This window comes from Schistocerca cancellata, unplaced genomic scaffold, assembly GCF_023864275.1.
Source record: "Schistocerca cancellata isolate TAMUIC-IGC-003103 unplaced genomic scaffold, iqSchCanc2.1 HiC_scaffold_420, whole genome shotgun sequence".
NCBI classification, from domain to species: domain Eukaryota; kingdom Metazoa; phylum Arthropoda; class Insecta; order Orthoptera; family Acrididae; genus Schistocerca; species Schistocerca cancellata.
Window position 1 is genome coordinate 1 of NW_026046437.1, and position 20069 is coordinate 20069.

Here is a 20069-nt window from a genome sequence, read left to right on the forward strand (position 1 = left end):
AATACTTATTATAATCCTAAATTAATTAAAACAATACGTGCTGTGTAAGCAGGTAACTACTGGGCACATCGAAAACTATGACAAGTTTTGCCACCAGCGGAATATCTGATCACTGCAGAATATTAAACCATTTCAGGCAGTGTTTTAATTAATTTTAGGTGGGCCGATCCCGGCGGTACTGCAATGCCGGGCCAACCCGCGACAGAGGTGGAGCAAGCCCCTAGCACTCCGTCATGAGCCAAAAATGAGTTTAATATTCTGGTCCTGCGATGCAGGACGTATCAGATATTAAGCTGATAAGAACAGATACTACACTTTTTTTTTTTTTTACCAAACGGCGCGATTGTCACTGTACCGACAGAGCCATCGAAGTAGCGGAACGGATGTTCGCCCGCTAATGCCAGGCCATACTTTTCGTATTTCTCCTGGTCTACAAATTTCACAAATAACGAAAACAAGACGAAATCCAGTTGGAAGGTGTCAACAGCATGTTCCGGTACACGCAGATCGCCAAATATCCATTCTTGTATTTCAAACGCGGTCGGCCGTCTTGCCGCCCTGTCGAACACACACTGGATACTGTTCGACCGGCTGGTCATGTCACCGCAAAAATTTCAACAACGGAGAAATTTAGAACAAACGAAACGATCCTCGATCGCTAAACGCGAGAGGAGACCCACGACCCGCGACAGAGCCCAACAGAACGCTCCGCTCGCGGGGTGCTTTCTTAGCCAAAAGGCCGAGAAGCGATAAGGAAACGCCGCAGAGAAAGGGCCTAAATGCTTGCAGCGTGTGCGCTCCACATATGGGAGTGACACACGGTGGTACGGGCCGATATGGCAACAGGCGACCGTCGAAAACATCGCAAAAGCAAGTGCCGGAAGGAACGACAATTCACGAGAGCACTCGTCAACAGCCCAGTACTACCCTCCATGTCGAAGAGAAAACTGCGACTCCCATTTGAACGCCGCTAGCTGCCAGGGCAGTGGAGAAGCCGAGAGGCCGCCCCACAGCAGCGCCAGGCCGGCACGAGGCCGGCGCGAGCTACACCTAGTCGAATGCTTCCATCGTCAACCGCCCACCGCATATGTGTGTGTGTACACACGTATTCTGCGTGCGTGCGGGGCGGCGACGACGACGACGTTCGCGAGGAGCTAAGGATATAACTCCAAAAAATTTAAATAAAATTATCTGTGGCCGGACCATAAGAGACGCCAACGAGGCATCTGAAGGCACCGTTCTGTGCCCCCATAAATTACCAGCCTAGTGTAATGCGGCTGCAAGAGCGGTCCGGCTAAACGCAAAAAAAAATACTTATTATAATCCTAAATTAATTAAAACAATACGTGCTGTGTAAGCAGGTAACTACTGGGCACATCGAAAACTATGACAAGTTTTGCCACCAGCGGAATATCTGATCACTGCAGAATATTAAACCATTTCAGGCTGTGTTTTAATTAATTTTAGGTGGGCCGATCCCGGCGGTACTGCAATGCCGGGCCAACCCGCGACAGAGGTGGAGCAAGCCCCTAGCACTCCGTCATGAGCCAAAAATGAGTTTAATATTCTGGTCCTGCGATGCAGGACGTATCAGATATTAAGCTGATAAGAACAGATACTACACTTTTTTTTTTTTTTTACCAAACGGCGCGATTGTCACTGTACCGACAGAGCCATCGAAGTAGCGGAACGGATGTTCGCCGCTAATGCCAGGCCATACTTTTCGTATTTCTCCTGGTCTACAAATTTCACAAATAACGAAAACAAGACGAAATCCAGTTGAAGGTGTCAACAGCATGTTCCGGTACACGCAGATCGCCAAATATCCATTCTTGTATTTCAAACGCGGTCGGCCGTCTTGCCGCCCTGTCGAACACACACTGGATACTGTTCGACCGGCTGGTCATGTCACCGCAAAAATTTCAACAACGGAGAAATTTAGAACAAACGAAACGATCCTCGATCGCTAAACGCGAGAGGAGACCCACGACCCGCGACAGAGCCCAACAGAACGCTCCGCTCGCGGGGTGCTTCTTAGCCAAAAGGCCGAGAAGCGATAAGGAAACGCCGCAGAGAAAGGGCCTAAATGCTTGCAGCGTGTGCGATCCACATATGGGAGTGACACACGGTGGTACGGGCCGATATGGCAACAGGCGACCGTCGAAAACATCGCAAAAGCAAGTGCCGGAAGGAACGACAATTCACGAGAGCACTCGTCAACAGCCCAGTACTACCCTCCATGTCGAAGAGAAAACTGCGACTCCCATTTGAACGCCGCTAGCTGCCAGGGCAGTGGAGAAGCCGAGAGGCCGCCCCACAGCAGCGCCAGGCCGGCGCGAGGCCGGCGCGAGCTACACCTAGTCGAATGCTTCCATCGTCAACCGCCCACCGCATATGTGTGTGTGTACACACGTATTCTGCGTGCGTGCGGCGGCGACGACGACGACGTTCGCGAGGAGCTAAGGATATAACTCCAAAAAATTTAAATAAAATTATCTGTGGCCGGACCATAAGAGACGCCAACGAGGCATCTGAAGGCACCGTTCTGTGCCCCCATAAATTACCAGCCTAGTGTAATGCGGCTGCAAGAGCGGTCCGGCTAAACGCAAAAAAAAATACTTATTATAATCCTAAATTAATTAAAACAATACGTGCTGTGTAAGCAGGTAACTACTGGGCACATCGAAAACTATGACAAGTTTTGCCACCAGCGGAATATCTGATCACTGCAGAATATTAAACCATTTCAGGCTGTGTTTTAATTAATTTTAGGTGGGCCGATCCCGGCGGTACTGCAATGCCGGGCCAACCCGCGACAGAGGTGGAGCAAGCCCCTAGCACTCCGTCATGAGCCAAAAATGAGTTTAATATTCTGGTCCTGCGATGCAGGACGTATCAGATATTAAGCTGATAAGAACAGATACTACACTTTTTTTTTTTTTTACCAAACGGCGCGATTGTCACTGTACCGACAGAGCCATCGAAGTAGCGGAACGGATGTTCGCCCGCTAATGCCAGGCCATACTTTTCGTATTTCTCCTGGTCTACAAATTTCACAAATAACGAAAACAAGACGAAATCCAGTTGGAAGGTGTCAACAGCATGTTCCGGTACACGCAGATCGCCAAATATCCATTCTTGTATTTCAAACGCGGTCGGCCGTCTTGCCGCCCTGTCGAACACACACTGGATACTGTTCGACCGGCTGGTCATGTCACCGCAAAAATTTCAACAACGGAGAAATTTAGAACAAACGAAACGATCCTCGATCGCTAAACGCGAGAGGAGACCCACGACCCGCGACAGAGCCCAACAGAACGCTCCGCTCGCGGGGTGCTTCTTAGCCAAAAGGCCGAGAAGCGATAAGGAAACGCCGCAGAGAAAGGGCCTAAATGCTTGCAGCGTGTGCGCTCCACATATGGGAGTGACACACGGTGGTACGGGCCGATATGGCAACAGGCGACCGTCGAAAACATCGCAAAAGCAAGTGCCGGAAGGAACGACAATTCACGAGAGCGCTCGTCAACAGCCCAGTACTACCCTCCATGTCGAAGAGAAAACTGCGACTCCCATTTGAACGCCGCTAGCTGCCAGGGCAGTGGAGAAGCCGAGAGGCCGCCCCACAGCAGCGCCAGGCCGGCGCGAGGCCGGCGCGAGCTACACCTAGTCGAATGCTTCCATCGTCAACCGCCCACCGCATATGTGTGTGTGTACACACGTATTCTGCGTGCGTGCGGCGGCGACGACGACGACGTTCGCGAGGAGCTAAGGATATAACTCCAAAAAATTTAAATAAAATTATCTGTGGCCGGACCATAAGAGACGCCAACGAGGCATCTGAAGGCACCGTTCTGTGCCCCCATAAATTACCAGCCTAGTGTAATGCGGCTGCAAGAGCGGTCCGGCTAAACGCAAAAAAAAATACTTATTATAATCCTAAATTAATTAAAACAATACGTGCTGTGTAAGCAGGTAACTACTGGGCACATCGAAAACTATGACAAGTTTTGCCACCAGCGGAATATCTGATCACTGCAGAATATTAAACCATTTCAGGCTGTGTTTTAATTAATTTTAGGTGGGCCGATCCCGGCGGTACTGCAATGCCGGGCCAACCCGCGACAGAGGTGGAGCAAGCCCCTAGCACTCCGTCATGAGCCAAAAATGAGTTTAATATTCTGGTCCTGCGATGCAGGACGTATCAGATATTAAGCTGATAAGAACAGATACTACACTTTTTTTTTTTTTTACCAAACGGCGCGATTGTCACTGTACCGACAGAGCCATCGAAGTAGCGGAACGGATGTTCGCCCGCTAATGCCAGGCCATACTTTTCGTATTTCTCCTGGTCTACAAATTTCACAAATAACGAAAACAAGACGAAATCCAGTTGGAAGGTGTCAACAGCATGTTCCGGTACACGCAGATCGCCAAATATCCATTCTTGTATTTCAAACGCGGTCGGCCGTCTTGCCGCCCTGTCGAACACACACTGGATACTGTTCGACCGGCTGGTCATGTCACCGCAAAAATTTCAACAACGGAGAAATTTAGAACAAACGAAACGATCCTCGATCGCTAAACGCGAGAGGAGACCCACGACCCGCGACAGAGCCCAACAGAACGCTCCGCTCGCGGGGTGCTTCTTAGCCAAAAGGCCGAGAAGCGATAAGGAAACGCCGCAGAGAAAGGGCCTAAATGCTTGCAGCGTGTGCGCTCCACATATGGGAGTGACACACGGTGGTACGGGCCGATATGGCAACAGGCGACCGTCGAAAACATCGCAAAAGCAAGTGCCGGAAGGAACGACAATTCACGAGAGCACTCGTCAACAGCCCAGTACTACCCTCCATGTCGAAGAGAAAACTGCGACTCCCATTTGAACGCCGCTAGCTGCCAGGGCAGTGGAGAAGCCGAGAGGCCGCCCCACAGCAGCGCCAGGCCGGCGCGAGGCCGGCGCGAGCTACACCTAGTCGAATGCTTCCATCGTCAACCGCCCACCGCATATGTGTGTGTGTACACACGTATTCTGCGTGCGTGCGGCGGCGACGACGACGACGTTCGCGAGGAGCTAAGGATATAACTCCAAAAAATTTAAATAAAATTATCTGTGGCCGGACCATAAGAGACGCCAACGAGGCATCTGAAGGCACCGTTCTGTGCCCCCATAAATTACCAGCCTAGTGTAATGCGGCTGCAAGAGCGGTCCGGCTAAACGCAAAAAAAAATACTTATTATAATCCTAAATTAATTAAAACAATACGTGCTGTGTAAGCAGGTAACTACTGGGCACATCGAAAACTATGACAAGTTTTGCCACCAGCGGAATATCTGATCACTGCAGAATATTAAACCATTTCAGGCTGTGTTTTAATTAATTTTAGGTGGGCCGATCCCGGCGGTACTGCAATGCCGGGCCAACCCGCGACAGAGGTGGAGCAAGCCCCTAGCACTCCGTCATGAGCCAAAAATGAGTTTAATATTCTGGTCCTGCGATGCAGGACGTATCAGATATTAAGCTGATAAGAACAGATACTACACTTTTTTTTTTTTTTACCAAACGGCGCGATTGTCACTGTACCGACAGAGCCATCGAAGTAGCGGAACGGATGTTCGCCCGCTAATGCCAGGCCATACTTTTCGTATTTCTCCTGGTCTACAAATTTCACAAATAACGAAAACAAGACGAAATCCAGTTGGAAGGTGTCAACAGCATGTTCCGGTACACGCAGATCGCCAAATATCCATTCTTGTATTTCAAACGCGGTCGGCCGTCTTGCCGCCCTGTCGAACACACACTGGATACTGTTCGACCGGCTGGTCATGTCACCGCAAAAATTTCAACAACGGAGAAATTTAGAACAAACGAAACGATCCTCGATCGCTAAACGCGAGAGGAGACCCACGACCCGCGACAGAGCCCAACAGAACGCTCCGCTCGCGGGGTGCTTCTTAGCCAAAAGGCCGAGAAGCGATAAGGAAACGCCGCAGAGAAAGGGCCTAAATGCTTGCAGCGTGTGCGCTCCACATATGGGAGTGACACACGGTGGTACGGGCCGATATGGCAACAGGCGACCGTCGAAAACATCGCAAAAGCAAGTGCCGGAAGGAACGACAATTCACGAGAGCGCTCGTCAACAGCCCAGTACTACCCTCCATGTCGAAGAGAAAACTGCGACTCCCATTTGAACGCCGCTAGCTGCCAGGGCAGTGGAGAAGCCGAGAGGCCGCCCCACAGCAGCGCCAGGCCGGCGCGAGGCCGGCGCGAGCTACACCTAGTCGAATGCTTCCATCGTCAACCGCCCACCGCATATGTGTGTGTGTACACACGTATTCTGCGTGCGTGCGGCGGCGACGACGACGACGTTCGCGAGGAGCTAAGGATATAACTCCAAAAAATTTAAATAAAATTATCTGTGGCCGGACCATAAGAGACGCCAACGAGGCATCTGAAGGCACCGTTCTGTGCCCCCATAAATTACCAGCCTAGTGTAATGCGGCTGCAAGAGCGGTCCGGCTAAACGCAAAAAAAAATACTTATTATAATCCTAAATTAATTAAAACAATACGTGCTGTGTAAGCAGGTAACTACTGGGCACATCGAAAACTATGACAAGTTTTGCCACCAGCGGAATATCTGATCACTGCAGAATATTAAACCATTTCAGGCTGTGTTTTAATTAATTTTAGGTGGGCCGATCCCGGCGGTACTGCAATGCCGGGCCAACCCGCGACAGAGGTGGAGCAAGCCCCTAGCACTCCGTCATGAGCCAAAAATGAGTTTAATATTCTGGTCCTGCGATGCAGGACGTATCAGATATTAAGCTGATAAGAACAGATACTACACTTTTTTTTTTTTTTACCAAACGGCGCGATTGTCACTGTACCGACAGAGCCATCGAAGTAGCGGAACGGATGTTCGCCCGCTAATGCCAGGCCATACTTTTCGTATTTCTCCTGGTCTACAAATTTCACAAATAACGAAAACAAGACGAAATCCAGTTGGAAGGTGTCAACAGCATGTTCCGGTACACGCAGATCGCCAAATATCCATTCTTGTATTTCAAACGCGGTCGGCCGTCTTGCCGCCCTGTCGAACACACACTGGATACTGTTCGACCGGCTGGTCATGTCACCGCAAAAATTTCAACAACGGAGAAATTTAGAACAAACGAAACGATCCTCGATCGCTAAACGCGAGAGGAGACCCACGACCCGCGACAGAGCCCAACAGAACGCTCCGCTCGCGGGGTGCTTCTTAGCCAAAAGGCCGAGAAGCGATAAGGAAACGCCGCAGAGAAAGGGCCTAAATGCTTGCAGCGTGTGCGCTCCACATATGGGAGTGACACACGGTGGTACGGGCCGATATGGCAACAGGCGACCGTCGAAAACATCGCAAAAGCAAGTGCCGGAAGGAACGACAATTCACGAGAGCGCTCGTCAACAGCCCAGTACTACCCTCCATGTCGAAGAGAAAACTGCGACTCCCATTTGAACGCCGCTAGCTGCCAGGGCAGTGGAGAAGCCGAGAGGCCGCCCCACAGCAGCGCCAGGCCGGCGCGAGGCCGGCGCGAGCTACACCTAGTCGAATGCTTCCATCGTCAACCGCCCACCGCATATGTGTGTGTGTACACACGTATTCTGCGTGCGTGCGGCGGCGACGACGACGACGTTCGCGAGGAGCTAAGGATATAACTCCAAAAAATTTAAATAAAATTATCTGTGGCCGGACCATAAGAGACGCCAACGAGGCATCTGAAGGCACCGTTCTGTGCCCCCATAAATTACCAGCCTAGTGTAATGCGGCTGCAAGAGCGGTCCGGCTAAACGCAAAAAAAAATACTTATTATAATCCTAAATTAATTAAAACAATACGTGCTGTGTAAGCAGGTAACTACTGGGCACATCGAAAACTATGACAAGTTTTGCCACCAGCGGAATATCTGATCACTGCAGAATATTAAACCATTTCAGGCTGTGTTTTAATTAATTTTAGGTGGGCCGATCCCGGCGGTACTGCAATGCCGGGCCAACCCGCGACAGAGGTGGAGCAAGCCCCTAGCACTCCGTCATGAGCCAAAAATGAGTTTAATATTCTGGTCCTGCGATGCAGGACGTATCAGATATTAAGCTGATAAGAACAGATACTACACTTTTTTTTTTTTTTACCAAACGGCGCGATTGTCACTGTACCGACAGAGCCATCGAAGTAGCGGAACGGATGTTCGCCCGCTAATGCCAGGCCATACTTTTCGTATTTCTCCTGGTCTACAAATTTCACAAATAACGAAAACAAGACGAAATCCAGTTGGAAGGTGTCAACAGCATGTTCCGGTACACGCAGATCGCCAAATATCCATTCTTGTATTTCAAACGCGGTCGGCCGTCTTGCCGCCCTGTCGAACACACACTGGATACTGTTCGACCGGCTGGTCATGTCACCGCAAAAATTTCAACAACGGAGAAATTTAGAACAAACGAAACGATCCTCGATCGCTAAACGCGAGAGGAGACCCACGACCCGCGACAGAGCCCAACAGAACGCTCCGCTCGCGGGGTGCTTCTTAGCCAAAAGGCCGAGAAGCGATAAGGAAACGCCGCAGAGAAAGGGCCTAAATGCTTGCAGCGTGTGCGCTCCACATATGGGAGTGACACACGGTGGTACGGGCCGATATGGCAACAGGCGACCGTCGAAAACATCGCAAAAGCAAGTGCCGGAAGGAACGACAATTCACGAGAGCGCTCGTCAACAGCCCAGTACTACCCTCCATGTCGAAGAGAAAACTGCGACTCCCATTTGAACGCCGCTAGCTGCCAGGGCAGTGGAGAAGCCGAGAGGCCGCCCCACAGCAGCGCCAGGCCGGCGCGAGGCCGGCGCGAGCTACACCTAGTCGAATGCTTCCATCGTCAACCGCCCACCGCATATGTGTGTGTGTACACACGTATTCTGCGTGCGTGCGGCGGCGACGACGACGACGTTCGCGAGGAGCTAAGGATATAACTCCAAAAAATTTAAATAAAATTATCTGTGGCCGGACCATAAGAGACGCCAACGAGGCATCTGAAGGCACCGTTCTGTGCCCCCATAAATTACCAGCCTAGTGTAATGCGGCTGCAAGAGCGGTCCGGCTAAACGCAAAAAAAAATACTTATTATAATCCTAAATTAATTAAAACAATACGTGCTGTGTAAGCAGGTAACTACTGGGCACATCGAAAACTATGACAAGTTTTGCCACCAGCGGAATATCTGATCACTGCAGAATATTAAACCATTTCAGGCTGTGTTTTAATTAATTTTAGGTGGGCCGATCCCGGCGGTACTGCAATGCCGGGCCAACCCGCGACAGAGGTGGAGCAAGCCCCTAGCACTCCGTCATGAGCCAAAAATGAGTTTAATATTCTGGTCCTGCGATGCAGGACGTATCAGATATTAAGCTGATAAGAACAGATACTACACTTTTTTTTTTTTTTACCAAACGGCGCGATTGTCACTGTACCGACAGAGCCATCGAAGTAGCGGAACGGATGTTCGCCCGCTAATGCCAGGCCATACTTTTCGTATTTCTCCTGGTCTACAAATTTCACAAATAACGAAAACAAGACGAAATCCAGTTGGAAGGTGTCAACAGCATGTTCCGGTACACGCAGATCGCCAAATATCCATTCTTGTATTTCAAACGCGGTCGGCCGTCTTGCCGCCCTGTCGAACACACACTGGATACTGTTCGACCGGCTGGTCATGTCACCGCAAAAATTTCAACAACGGAGAAATTTAGAACAAACGAAACGATCCTCGATCGCTAAACGCGAGAGGAGACCCACGACCCGCGACAGAGCCCAACAGAACGCTCCGCTCGCGGGGTGCTTCTTAGCCAAAAGGCCGAGAAGCGATAAGGAAACGCCGCAGAGAAAGGGCCTAAATGCTTGCAGCGTGTGCGCTCCACATATGGGAGTGACACACGGTGGTACGGGCCGATATGGCAACAGGCGACCGTCGAAAACATCGCAAAAGCAAGTGCCGGAAGGAACGACAATTCACGAGAGCGCTCGTCAACAGCCCAGTACTACCCTCCATGTCGAAGAGAAAACTGCGACTCCCATTTGAACGCCGCTAGCTGCCAGGGCAGTGGAGAAGCCGAGAGGCCGCCCCACAGCAGCGCCAGGCCGGCGCGAGGCCGGCGCGAGCTACACCTAGTCGAATGCTTCCATCGTCAACCGCCCACCGCATATGTGTGTGTGTACACACGTATTCTGCGTGCGTGCGGCGGCGACGACGACGACGTTCGCGAGGAGCTAAGGATATAACTCCAAAAAATTTAAATAAAATTATCTGTGGCCGGACCATAAGAGACGCCAACGAGGCATCTGAAGGCACCGTTCTGTGCCCCCATAAATTACCAGCCTAGTGTAATGCGGCTGCAAGAGCGGTCCGGCTAAACGCAAAAAAAAATACTTATTATAATCCTAAATTAATTAAAACAATACGTGCTGTGTAAGCAGGTAACTACTGGGCACATCGAAAACTATGACAAGTTTTGCCACCAGCGGAATATCTGATCACTGCAGAATATTAAACCATTTCAGGCTGTGTTTTAATTAATTTTAGGTGGGCCGATCCCGGCGGTACTGCAATGCCGGGCCAACCCGCGACAGAGGTGGAGCAAGCCCCTAGCACTCCGTCATGAGCCAAAAATGAGTTTAATATTCTGGTCCTGCGATGCAGGACGTATCAGATATTAAGCTGATAAGAACAGATACTACACTTTTTTTTTTTTTTACCAAACGGCGCGATTGTCACTGTACCGACAGAGCCATCGAAGTAGCGGAACGGATGTTCGCCCGCTAATGCCAGGCCATACTTTTCGTATTTCTCCTGGTCTACAAATTTCACAAATAACGAAAACAAGACGAAATCCAGTTGGAAGGTGTCAACAGCATGTTCCGGTACACGCAGATCGCCAAATATCCATTCTTGTATTTCAAACGCGGTCGGCCGTCTTGCCGCCCTGTCGAACACACACTGGATACTGTTCGACCGGCTGGTCATGTCACCGCAAAAATTTCAACAACGGAGAAATTTAGAACAAACGAAACGATCCTCGATCGCTAAACGCGAGAGGAGACCCACGACCCGCGACAGAGCCCAACAGAACGCTCCGCTCGCGGGGTGCTTCTTAGCCAAAAGGCCGAGAAGCGATAAGGAAACGCCGCAGAGAAAGGGCCTAAATGCTTGCAGCGTGTGCGCTCCACATATGGGAGTGACACACGGTGGTACGGGCCGATATGGCAACAGGCGACCGTCGAAAACATCGCAAAAGCAAGTGCCGGAAGGAACGACAATTCACGAGAGCACTCGTCAACAGCCCAGTACTACCCTCCATGTCGAAGAGAAAACTGCGACTCCCATTTGAACGCCGCTAGCTGCCAGGGCAGTGGAGAAGCCGAGAGGCCGCCCCACAGCAGCGCCAGGCCGGCGCGAGGCCGGCGCGAGCTACACCTAGTCGAATGCTTCCATCGTCAACCGCCCACCGCATATGTGTGTGTGTACACACGTATTCTGCGTGCGTGCGGCGGCGACGACGACGACGTTCGCGAGGAGCTAAGGATATAACTCCAAAAAATTTAAATAAAATTATCTGTGGCCGGACCATAAGAGACGCCAACGAGGCATCTGAAGGCACCGTTCTGTGCCCCCATAAATTACCAGCCTAGTGTAATGCGGCTGCAAGAGCGGTCCGGCTAAACGCAAAAAAAAATACTTATTATAATCCTAAATTAATTAAAACAATACGTGCTGTGTAAGCAGGTAACTACTGGGCACATCGAAAACTATGACAAGTTTTGCCACCAGCGGAATATCTGATCACTGCAGAATATTAAACCATTTCAGGCTGTGTTTTAATTAATTTTAGGTGGGCCGATCCCGGCGGTACTGCAATGCCGGGCCAACCCGCGACAGAGGTGGAGCAAGCCCCTAGCACTCCGTCATGAGCCAAAAATGAGTTTAATATTCTGGTCCTGCGATGCAGGACGTATCAGATATTAAGCTGATAAGAACAGATACTACACTTTTTTTTTTTTTTACCAAACGGCGCGATTGTCACTGTACCGACAGAGCCATCGAAGTAGCGGAACGGATGTTCGCCCGCTAATGCCAGGCCATACTTTTCGTATTTCTCCTGGTCTACAAATTTCACAAATAACGAAAACAAGACGAAATCCAGTTGGAAGGTGTCAACAGCATGTTCCGGTACACGCAGATCGCCAAATATCCATTCTTGTATTTCAAACGCGGTCGGCCGTCTTGCCGCCCTGTCGAACACACACTGGATACTGTTCGACCGGCTGGTCATGTCACCGCAAAAATTTCAACAACGGAGAAATTTAGAACAAACGAAACGATCCTCGATCGCTAAACGCGAGAGGAGACCCACGACCCGCGACAGAGCCCAACAGAACGCTCCGCTCGCGGGGTGCTTCTTAGCCAAAAGGCCGAGAAGCGATAAGGAAACGCCGCAGAGAAAGGGCCTAAATGCTTGCAGCGTGTGCGCTCCACATATGGGAGTGACACACGGTGGTACGGGCCGATATGGCAACAGGCGACCGTCGAAAACATCGCAAAAGCAAGTGCCGGAAGGAACGACAATTCACGAGAGCGCTCGTCAACAGCCCAGTACTACCCTCCATGTCGAAGAGAAAACTGCGACTCCCATTTGAACGCCGCTAGCTGCCAGGGCAGTGGAGAAGCCGAGAGGCCGCCCCACAGCAGCGCCAGGCCGGCGCGAGGCCGGCGCGAGCTACACCTAGTCGAATGCTTCCATCGTCAACCGCCCACCGCATATGTGTGTGTGTACACACGTATTCTGCGTGCGTGCGGCGGCGACGACGACGACGTTCGCGAGGAGCTAAGGATATAACTCCAAAAAATTTAAATAAAATTATCTGTGGCCGGACCATAAGAGACGCCAACGAGGCATCTGAAGGCACCGTTCTGTGCCCCCATAAATTACCAGCCTAGTGTAATGCGGCTGCAAGAGCGGTCCGGCTAAACGCAAAAAAAAATACTTATTATAATCCTAAATTAATTAAAACAATACGTGCTGTGTAAGCAGGTAACTACTGGGCACATCGAAAACTATGACAAGTTTTGCCACCAGCGGAATATCTGATCACTGCAGAATATTAAACCATTTCAGGCTGTGTTTTAATTAATTTTAGGTGGGCCGATCCCGGCGGTACTGCAATGCCGGGCCAACCCGCGACAGAGGTGGAGCAAGCCCCTAGCACTCCGTCATGAGCCAAAAATGAGTTTAATATTCTGGTCCTGCGATGCAGGACGTATCAGATATTAAGCTGATAAGAACAGATACTACACTTTTTTTTTTTTTTACCAAACGGCGCGATTGTCACTGTACCGACAGAGCCATCGAAGTAGCGGAACGGATGTTCGCCCGCTAATGCCAGGCCATACTTTTCGTATTTCTCCTGGTCTACAAATTTCACAAATAACGAAAACAAGACGAAATCCAGTTGGAAGGTGTCAACAGCATGTTCCGGTACACGCAGATCGCCAAATATCCATTCTTGTATTTCAAACGCGGTCGGCCGTCTTGCCGCCCTGTCGAACACACACTGGATACTGTTCGACCGGCTGGTCATGTCACCGCAAAAATTTCAACAACGGAGAAATTTAGAACAAACGAAACGATCCTCGATCGCTAAACGCGAGAGGAGACCCACGACCCGCGACAGAGCCCAACAGAACGCTCCGCTCGCGGGGTGCTTCTTAGCCAAAAGGCCGAGAAGCGATAAGGAAACGCCGCAGAGAAAGGGCCTAAATGCTTGCAGCGTGTGCGCTCCACATATGGGAGTGACACACGGTGGTACGGGCCGATATGGCAACAGGCGACCGTCGAAAACATCGCAAAAGCAAGTGCCGGAAGGAACGACAATTCACGAGAGCACTCGTCAACAGCCCAGTACTACCCTCCATGTCGAAGAGAAAACTGCGACTCCCATTTGAACGCCGCTAGCTGCCAGGGCAGTGGAGAAGCCGAGAGGCCGCCCCACAGCAGCGCCAGGCCGGCGCGAGGCCGGCGCGAGCTACACCTAGTCGAATGCTTCCATCGTCAACCGCCCACCGCATATGTGTGTGTGTACACACGTATTCTGCGTGCGTGCGGCGGCGGCGACGACGACGACGTTCGCGAGGAGCTAAGGATATAACTCCAAAAAATTTAAATAAAATTATCTGTGGCCGGACCATAAGAGACGCCAACGAGGCATCTGAAGGCACCGTTCTGTGCCCCCATAAATTACCAGCCTAGTGTAATGCGGCTGCAAGAGCGGTCCGGCTAAACGCAAAAAAAAATACTTATTATAATCCTAAATTAATTAAAACAATACGTGCTGTGTAAGCAGGTAACTACTGGGCACATCGAAAACTATGACAAGTTTTGCCACCAGCGGAATATCTGATCACTGCAGAATATTAAACCATTTCAGGCTGTGTTTTAATTAATTTTAGGTGGGCCGATCCCGGCGGTACTGCAATGCCGGGCCAACCCGCGACAGAGGTGGAGCAAGCCCCTAGCACTCCGTCATGAGCCAAAAATGAGTTTAATATTCTGGTCCTGCGATGCAGGACGTATCAGATATTAAGCTGATAAGAACAGATACTACACTTTTTTTTTTTTTTACCAAACGGCGCGATTGTCACTGTACCGACAGAGCCATCGAAGTAGCGGAACGGATGTTCGCCCGCTAATGCCAGGCCATACTTTTCGTATTTCTCCTGGTCTACAAATTTCACAAATAACGAAAACAAGACGAAATCCAGTTGGAAGGTGTCAACAGCATGTTCCGGTACACGCAGATCGCCAAATATCCATTCTTGTATTTCAAACGCGGTCGGCCGTCTTGCCGCCCTGTCGAACACACACTGGATACTGTTCGACCGGCTGGTCATGTCACCGCAAAAATTTCAACAACGGAGAAATTTAGAACAAACGAAACGATCCTCGATCGCTAAACGCGAGAGGAGACCCACGACCCGCGACAGAGCCCAACAGAACGCTCCGCTCGCGGGGTGCTTCTTAGCCAAAAGGCCGAGAAGCGATAAGGAAACGCCGCAGAGAAAGGGCCTAAATGCTTGCAGCGTGTGCGCTCCACATATGGGAGTGACACACGGTGGTACGGGCCGATATGGCAACAGGCGACCGTCGAAAACATCGCAAAAGCAAGTGCCGGAAGGAACGACAATTCACGAGAGCGCTCGTCAACAGCCCAGTACTACCCTCCATGTCGAAGAGAAAACTGCGACTCCCATTTGAACGCCGCTAGCTGCCAGGGCAGTGGAGAAGCCGAGAGGCCGCCCCACAGCAGCGCCAGGCCGGCGCGAGGCCGGCGCGAGCTACACCTAGTCGAATGCTTCCATCGTCAACCGCCCACCGCATATGTGTGTGTGTACACACGTATTCTGCGTGCGTGCGGCGGCGACGACGACGACGTTCGCGAGGAGCTAAGGATATAACTCCAAAAAATTTAAATAAAATTATCTGTGGCCGGACCATAAGAGACGCCAACGAGGCATCTGAAGGCACCGTTCTGTGCCCCCATAAATTACCAGCCTAGTGTAATGCGGCTGCAAGAGCGGTCCGGCTAAACGCAAAAAAAAATACTTATTATAATCCTAAATTAATTAAAACAATACGTGCTGTGTAAGCAGGTAACTACTGGGCACATCGAAAACTATGACAAGTTTTGCCACCAGCGGAATATCTGATCACTGCAGAATATTAAACCATTTCAGGCTGTGTTTTAATTAATTTTAGGTGGGCCGATCCCGGCGGTACTGCAATGCCGGGCCAACCCGCGACAGAGGTGGAGCAAGCCCCTAGCACTCCGTCATGAGCCAAAAATGAGTTTAATATTCTGGTCCTGCGATGCAGGACGTATCAGATATTAAGCTGATAAGAACAGATACTACACTTTTTTTTTTTTTTACCAAACGGCGCGATTGTCACTGTACCGACAGAGCCATCGAAGTAGCGGAACGGATGTTCGCCCGCTAATGCCAGGCCATACTTTTCGTATTTCTCCTGGTCTACAAATTTCACAAATAACGAAAACAAGACGAAATCCAGTTGGAAGGTGTCAACAGCATGTTCCGGTACACGCAGATCGCCAAATATCCATTCTTGTATTTCAAACGCGGTCGGCCGTCTTGCCGCCCTGTCGAACACACACTGGATACTGTTCGACCGGCTGGTCATGTCACCGCAAAAATTTCAACAACGGAGAAATTTAGAACAAACGAAACGATCCTCGATCGCTAAACGCGAGAGGAGACCCACGACCCGCGACAGAGCCCAACAGAACGCTCCGCTCGCGGGGTGCTTCTTAGCCAAAAGGCCGAGAAGCGATAAGGAAACGCCGCAGAGAAAGGGCCTAAATGCTTGCAGCGTGTGCGCTCCACATATGGGAGTGACACACGGTGGTACGGGCCGATATGGCAACAGGCGACCGTCGAAAACATCGCAAAAGCAAGTGCCGGAAGGAACGACAATTCACGAGAGCACTCGTCAACAGCCCAGTACTACCCTCCATGTCGAAGAGAAAACTGCGACTCCCATTTGAACGCCGCTAGCTGCCAGGGCAGTGGAGAAGCCGAGAGGCCGCCCCACAGCAGCGCCAGGCCGGCGCGAGGCCGGCGCGAGCTACACCTAGTCGAATGCTTCCATCGTCAACCGCCCACCGCATATGTGTGTGTGTACACACGTATTCTGCGTGCGTGCGGCGGCGACGACGACGACGTTCGCGAGGAGCTAAGGATATAACTCCAAAAAATTTAAATAAAATTATCTGTGGCCGGACCATAAGAGACGCCAACGAGGCATCTGAAGGCACCGTTCTGTGCCCCCATAAATTACCAGCCTAGTGTAATGCGGCTGCAAGAGCGGTCCGGCTAAACGCAAAAAAAAATACTTATTATAATCCTAAATTAATTAAAACAATACGTGCTGTGTAAGCAGGTAACTACTGGGCACATCGAAAACTATGACAAGTTTTTCCACCAGCGGAATATCTGATCACTGCAGAATATTAAACCATTTCAGGCTGTGTTTTAATTAATTTTAGGTGGGCCGATCCCGGCGGTACTGCAATGCCGGGCCAACCCGCGACAGAGGTGGAGCAAGCCCCTAGCACTCCGTCATGAGCCAAAAATGAGTTTAATATTCTGGTCCTGCGATGCAGGACGTATCAGATATTAAGCTGATAAGAACAGATACTACACTTTTTTTTTTTTTACCAAACGGCGCGATTGTCACTGTACCGACAGAGCCATCGAAGTAGCGGAACGGATGTTCGCCCGCTAATGCCAGGCCATACTTTTCGTATTTCTCCTGGTCTACAAATTTCACAAATAACGAAAACAAGACGAAATCCAGTTGGAAGGTGTCAACAGCATGTTCCGGTACACGCAGATCGCCAAATATCCATTCTTGTATTTCAAACGCGGTCGGCCGTCTTGCCGCCCTGTCGAACACACACTGGATACTGTTCGACCGGCTGGTCATGTCACCGCAAAAATTTCAACAACGGAGAAATTTAGAACAAACGAAACGATCCTCGATCGCTAAACGCGAGAGGAGACCCACGACCCGCGACAGAGCCCAACAGAACGCTCCGCTCGCGGGGTGCTTCTTAGCCAAAAGGCCGAGAAGCGATAAGGAAACGCCGCAGAGAAAGGGCCTAAATGCTTGCAGCGTGTGCGCTCCACATATGGGAGTGACACACGGTGGTACGGGCCGATATGGCAACAGGCGACCGTCGAAAACATCGCAAAAGCAAGTGCCGGAAGGAACGACAATTCACGAGAGCACTCGTCAACAGCCCAGTACTACCCTCCATGTCGAAGAGAAAACTGCGACTCCCATTTGAACGCCGCTAGCTGCCAGGGCAGTGGAGAAGCCGAGAGGCCGCCCCACAGCAGCGCCAGGCCGGCGCGAGGCCGGCGCGAGCTACACCTAGTCGAATGCTTCCATCGTCAACCGCCCACCGCATATGTGTGTGTGTACACACGTATTCTGCGTGCGTGCGGCGGCGACGACGACGACGTTCGCGAGGAGCTAAGGATATAACTCCAAAAAATTTAAATAAAATTATCTGTGGCCGGACCATAAGAGACGCCAACGAGGCATCTGAAGGCACCGTTCTGTGCCCCCATAAATTACCAGCCTAGTGTAATGCGGCTGCAAGAGCGGTCCGGCTAAACGCAAAAAAAAATACTTATTATAATCCTAAATTAATTAAAACAATACGTGCTGTGTAAGCAGGTAACTACTGGGCACATCGAAAACTATGACAAGTTTTTCCACCAGCGGAATATCTGATCACTGCAGAATATTAAACCATTTCAGGCTGTGTTTTAATTAATTTTAGGTGGGCCGATCCCGGCGGTACTGCAATGCCGGGCCAACCCGCGACAGAGGTGGAGCAAGCCCCTAGCACTCCGTCATGAGCCAAAAATGAGTTTAATATTCTGGTCCTGCGATGCAGGACGTATCAGATATTAAGCTGATAAGAACAGATACTACACTTTTTTTTTTTTTACCAAACGGCGCGATTGTCACTGTACCGACAGAGCCATCGAAGTAGCGGAACGGATGTTCGCCCGCTAATGCCAGGCCATACTTTTCGTATTTCTCCTGGTCTACAAATTTCACAAATAACGAAAACAAGACGAAATCCAGTTGGAAGGTGTCAACAGCATGTTCCGGTACACGCAGATCGCCAAATATCCATTCTTGTATTTCAAACGCGGTCGGCCGTCTTGCCGCCCTGTCGAACACACACTGGATACTGTTCGACCGGCTGGTCATGTCACCGCAAAAATTTCAACAACGGAGAAATTTAGAACAAACGAAACGATCCTCGATCGCTAAACGCGAGAGGAGACCCACGACCCGCGACAGAGCCCAACAGAACGCTCCGCTCGCGGGGTGCTTCTTAGCCAAAAGGCCGAGAAGCGATAAGGAAACGCCGCAGAGAAAGGGCCTAAATGCTTGCAGCGTGTGCGCTCCACATATGGGAGTGACACACGGTGGTACGGGCCGATATGGCAACAGGCGACCGTCGAAAACATCGCAAAAGCAAGTGCCGGAAGGAACGACAATTCACGAGAGCACTCGTCAACAGCCCAGTACTACCCTCCATGTCGAAGAGAAAACTGCGACTCCCATTTGAACGCCGCTAGCTGCCAGGGCAGTGGAGAAGCCGAGAGGCCGCCCCACAGCAGCGCCAGGCCGGCGCGAGGCCGGCGCGAGCTACACCTAGTCGAATGCTTCCATCGTCAACCGCCCACCGCATATGTGTGTGTGTACACACGTATTCTGCGTGCGTGCGGCGGCGACGACGACGACGTTCGCGAGGAGCTAAGGATATAACTCCAAAAAATTTAAATAAAATTATCTGTGGCCGGACCATAAGAGACGCCAACGAGGCATCTGAAGGCACCGTTCTGTGCCCCCATAAATTACCAGCCTAGTGTAATGCGGCTGCAAGAGCGGTCCGGCTAAACGCAAAAAAAAATACTTATTATAATCCTAAATTAATTAAAACAATACGTGCTGTGTAAGCAGGTAACTACTGGGCACATCGAAAACTATGACAAGTTTTTCCACCAGCGGAATATCTGATCACTGCAGAATATTAAACCATTTCAGGCTGTGTTTTAATTAATTTTAGGTGGGCCGATCCCGGCGGTACTGCAATGCCGGGCCAACCCGCGACAGAGGTGGAGCAAGCCCCTAGCACTCCGTCATGAGCCAAAAATGAGTTTAATATTCTGGTCCTGCGATGCAGGACGTATCAGATATTAAGCTGATAAGAACAGATACTACACTTTTTTTTTTTTTACCAAACGGCGCGATTGTCACTGTACCGACAGAGCCATCGAAGTAGCGGAACGGATGTTCGCCCGCTAATGCCAGGCCATACTTTTCGTATTTCTCCTGGTCTACAAATTTCACAAATAACGAAAACAAGACGAAATCCAGTTGGAAG

General features: G+C 50.5%; 16 non-coding genes across 16 annotated transcripts; all 16 read right to left on the reverse strand.

Annotated features, from left to right (window-relative positions):
* Positions 1-153: 153 nt before the first annotated feature.
* Positions 154-342, reverse strand: LOC126123285 (U2 spliceosomal RNA). Its single transcript, XR_007526378.1, has one exon. It is a non-coding gene; the product is annotated as a U2 spliceosomal RNA (small nuclear RNA).
* A 1120-nt stretch (positions 343-1462) lies between these two features.
* Positions 1463-1652, reverse strand: LOC126123300 (U2 spliceosomal RNA). The gene has a single exon (XR_007526391.1). It is a non-coding gene; the product is annotated as a U2 spliceosomal RNA (small nuclear RNA).
* Positions 1653-2767: 1115 nt separating this feature from the next.
* On the reverse strand, positions 2768-2956 carry LOC126123287 (U2 spliceosomal RNA). The gene has a single exon (XR_007526379.1). It is a non-coding gene; the product is annotated as a U2 spliceosomal RNA (small nuclear RNA).
* Positions 2957-4073: 1117 nt separating this feature from the next.
* On the reverse strand, positions 4074-4262 carry LOC126123288 (U2 spliceosomal RNA). The gene has a single exon (XR_007526380.1). It is a non-coding gene; the product is annotated as a U2 spliceosomal RNA (small nuclear RNA).
* Positions 4263-5379: 1117 nt separating this feature from the next.
* On the reverse strand, positions 5380-5568 carry LOC126123289 (U2 spliceosomal RNA). Its single transcript, XR_007526381.1, has one exon. It is a non-coding gene; the product is annotated as a U2 spliceosomal RNA (small nuclear RNA).
* Positions 5569-6685: 1117 nt separating this feature from the next.
* Positions 6686-6874, reverse strand: LOC126123291 (U2 spliceosomal RNA). Its single transcript, XR_007526383.1, has one exon. It is a non-coding gene; the product is annotated as a U2 spliceosomal RNA (small nuclear RNA).
* A 1117-nt stretch (positions 6875-7991) lies between these two features.
* Positions 7992-8180, reverse strand: LOC126123292 (U2 spliceosomal RNA). The gene has a single exon (XR_007526384.1). It is a non-coding gene; the product is annotated as a U2 spliceosomal RNA (small nuclear RNA).
* Positions 8181-9297: 1117 nt separating this feature from the next.
* Positions 9298-9486, reverse strand: LOC126123293 (U2 spliceosomal RNA). The gene has a single exon (XR_007526385.1). It is a non-coding gene; the product is annotated as a U2 spliceosomal RNA (small nuclear RNA).
* A 1117-nt stretch (positions 9487-10603) lies between these two features.
* On the reverse strand, positions 10604-10792 carry LOC126123294 (U2 spliceosomal RNA). The gene has a single exon (XR_007526386.1). It is a non-coding gene; the product is annotated as a U2 spliceosomal RNA (small nuclear RNA).
* Positions 10793-11909: 1117 nt separating this feature from the next.
* On the reverse strand, positions 11910-12098 carry LOC126123295 (U2 spliceosomal RNA). Its single transcript, XR_007526387.1, has one exon. It is a non-coding gene; the product is annotated as a U2 spliceosomal RNA (small nuclear RNA).
* A 1117-nt stretch (positions 12099-13215) lies between these two features.
* Positions 13216-13404, reverse strand: LOC126123296 (U2 spliceosomal RNA). The gene has a single exon (XR_007526388.1). It is a non-coding gene; the product is annotated as a U2 spliceosomal RNA (small nuclear RNA).
* A 1120-nt stretch (positions 13405-14524) lies between these two features.
* LOC126123298 (U2 spliceosomal RNA) lies at positions 14525-14713 on the reverse strand. The gene has a single exon (XR_007526389.1). It is a non-coding gene; the product is annotated as a U2 spliceosomal RNA (small nuclear RNA).
* A 1117-nt stretch (positions 14714-15830) lies between these two features.
* Positions 15831-16019, reverse strand: LOC126123299 (U2 spliceosomal RNA). The gene has a single exon (XR_007526390.1). It is a non-coding gene; the product is annotated as a U2 spliceosomal RNA (small nuclear RNA).
* A 1117-nt stretch (positions 16020-17136) lies between these two features.
* On the reverse strand, positions 17137-17326 carry LOC126123278 (U2 spliceosomal RNA). The gene has a single exon (XR_007526371.1). It is a non-coding gene; the product is annotated as a U2 spliceosomal RNA (small nuclear RNA).
* Positions 17327-18441: 1115 nt separating this feature from the next.
* On the reverse strand, positions 18442-18631 carry LOC126123290 (U2 spliceosomal RNA). The gene has a single exon (XR_007526382.1). It is a non-coding gene; the product is annotated as a U2 spliceosomal RNA (small nuclear RNA).
* A 1115-nt stretch (positions 18632-19746) lies between these two features.
* Positions 19747-19936, reverse strand: LOC126123301 (U2 spliceosomal RNA). Its single transcript, XR_007526392.1, has one exon. It is a non-coding gene; the product is annotated as a U2 spliceosomal RNA (small nuclear RNA).
* Between the last annotated feature and the right edge of the window lie 133 nt (positions 19937-20069).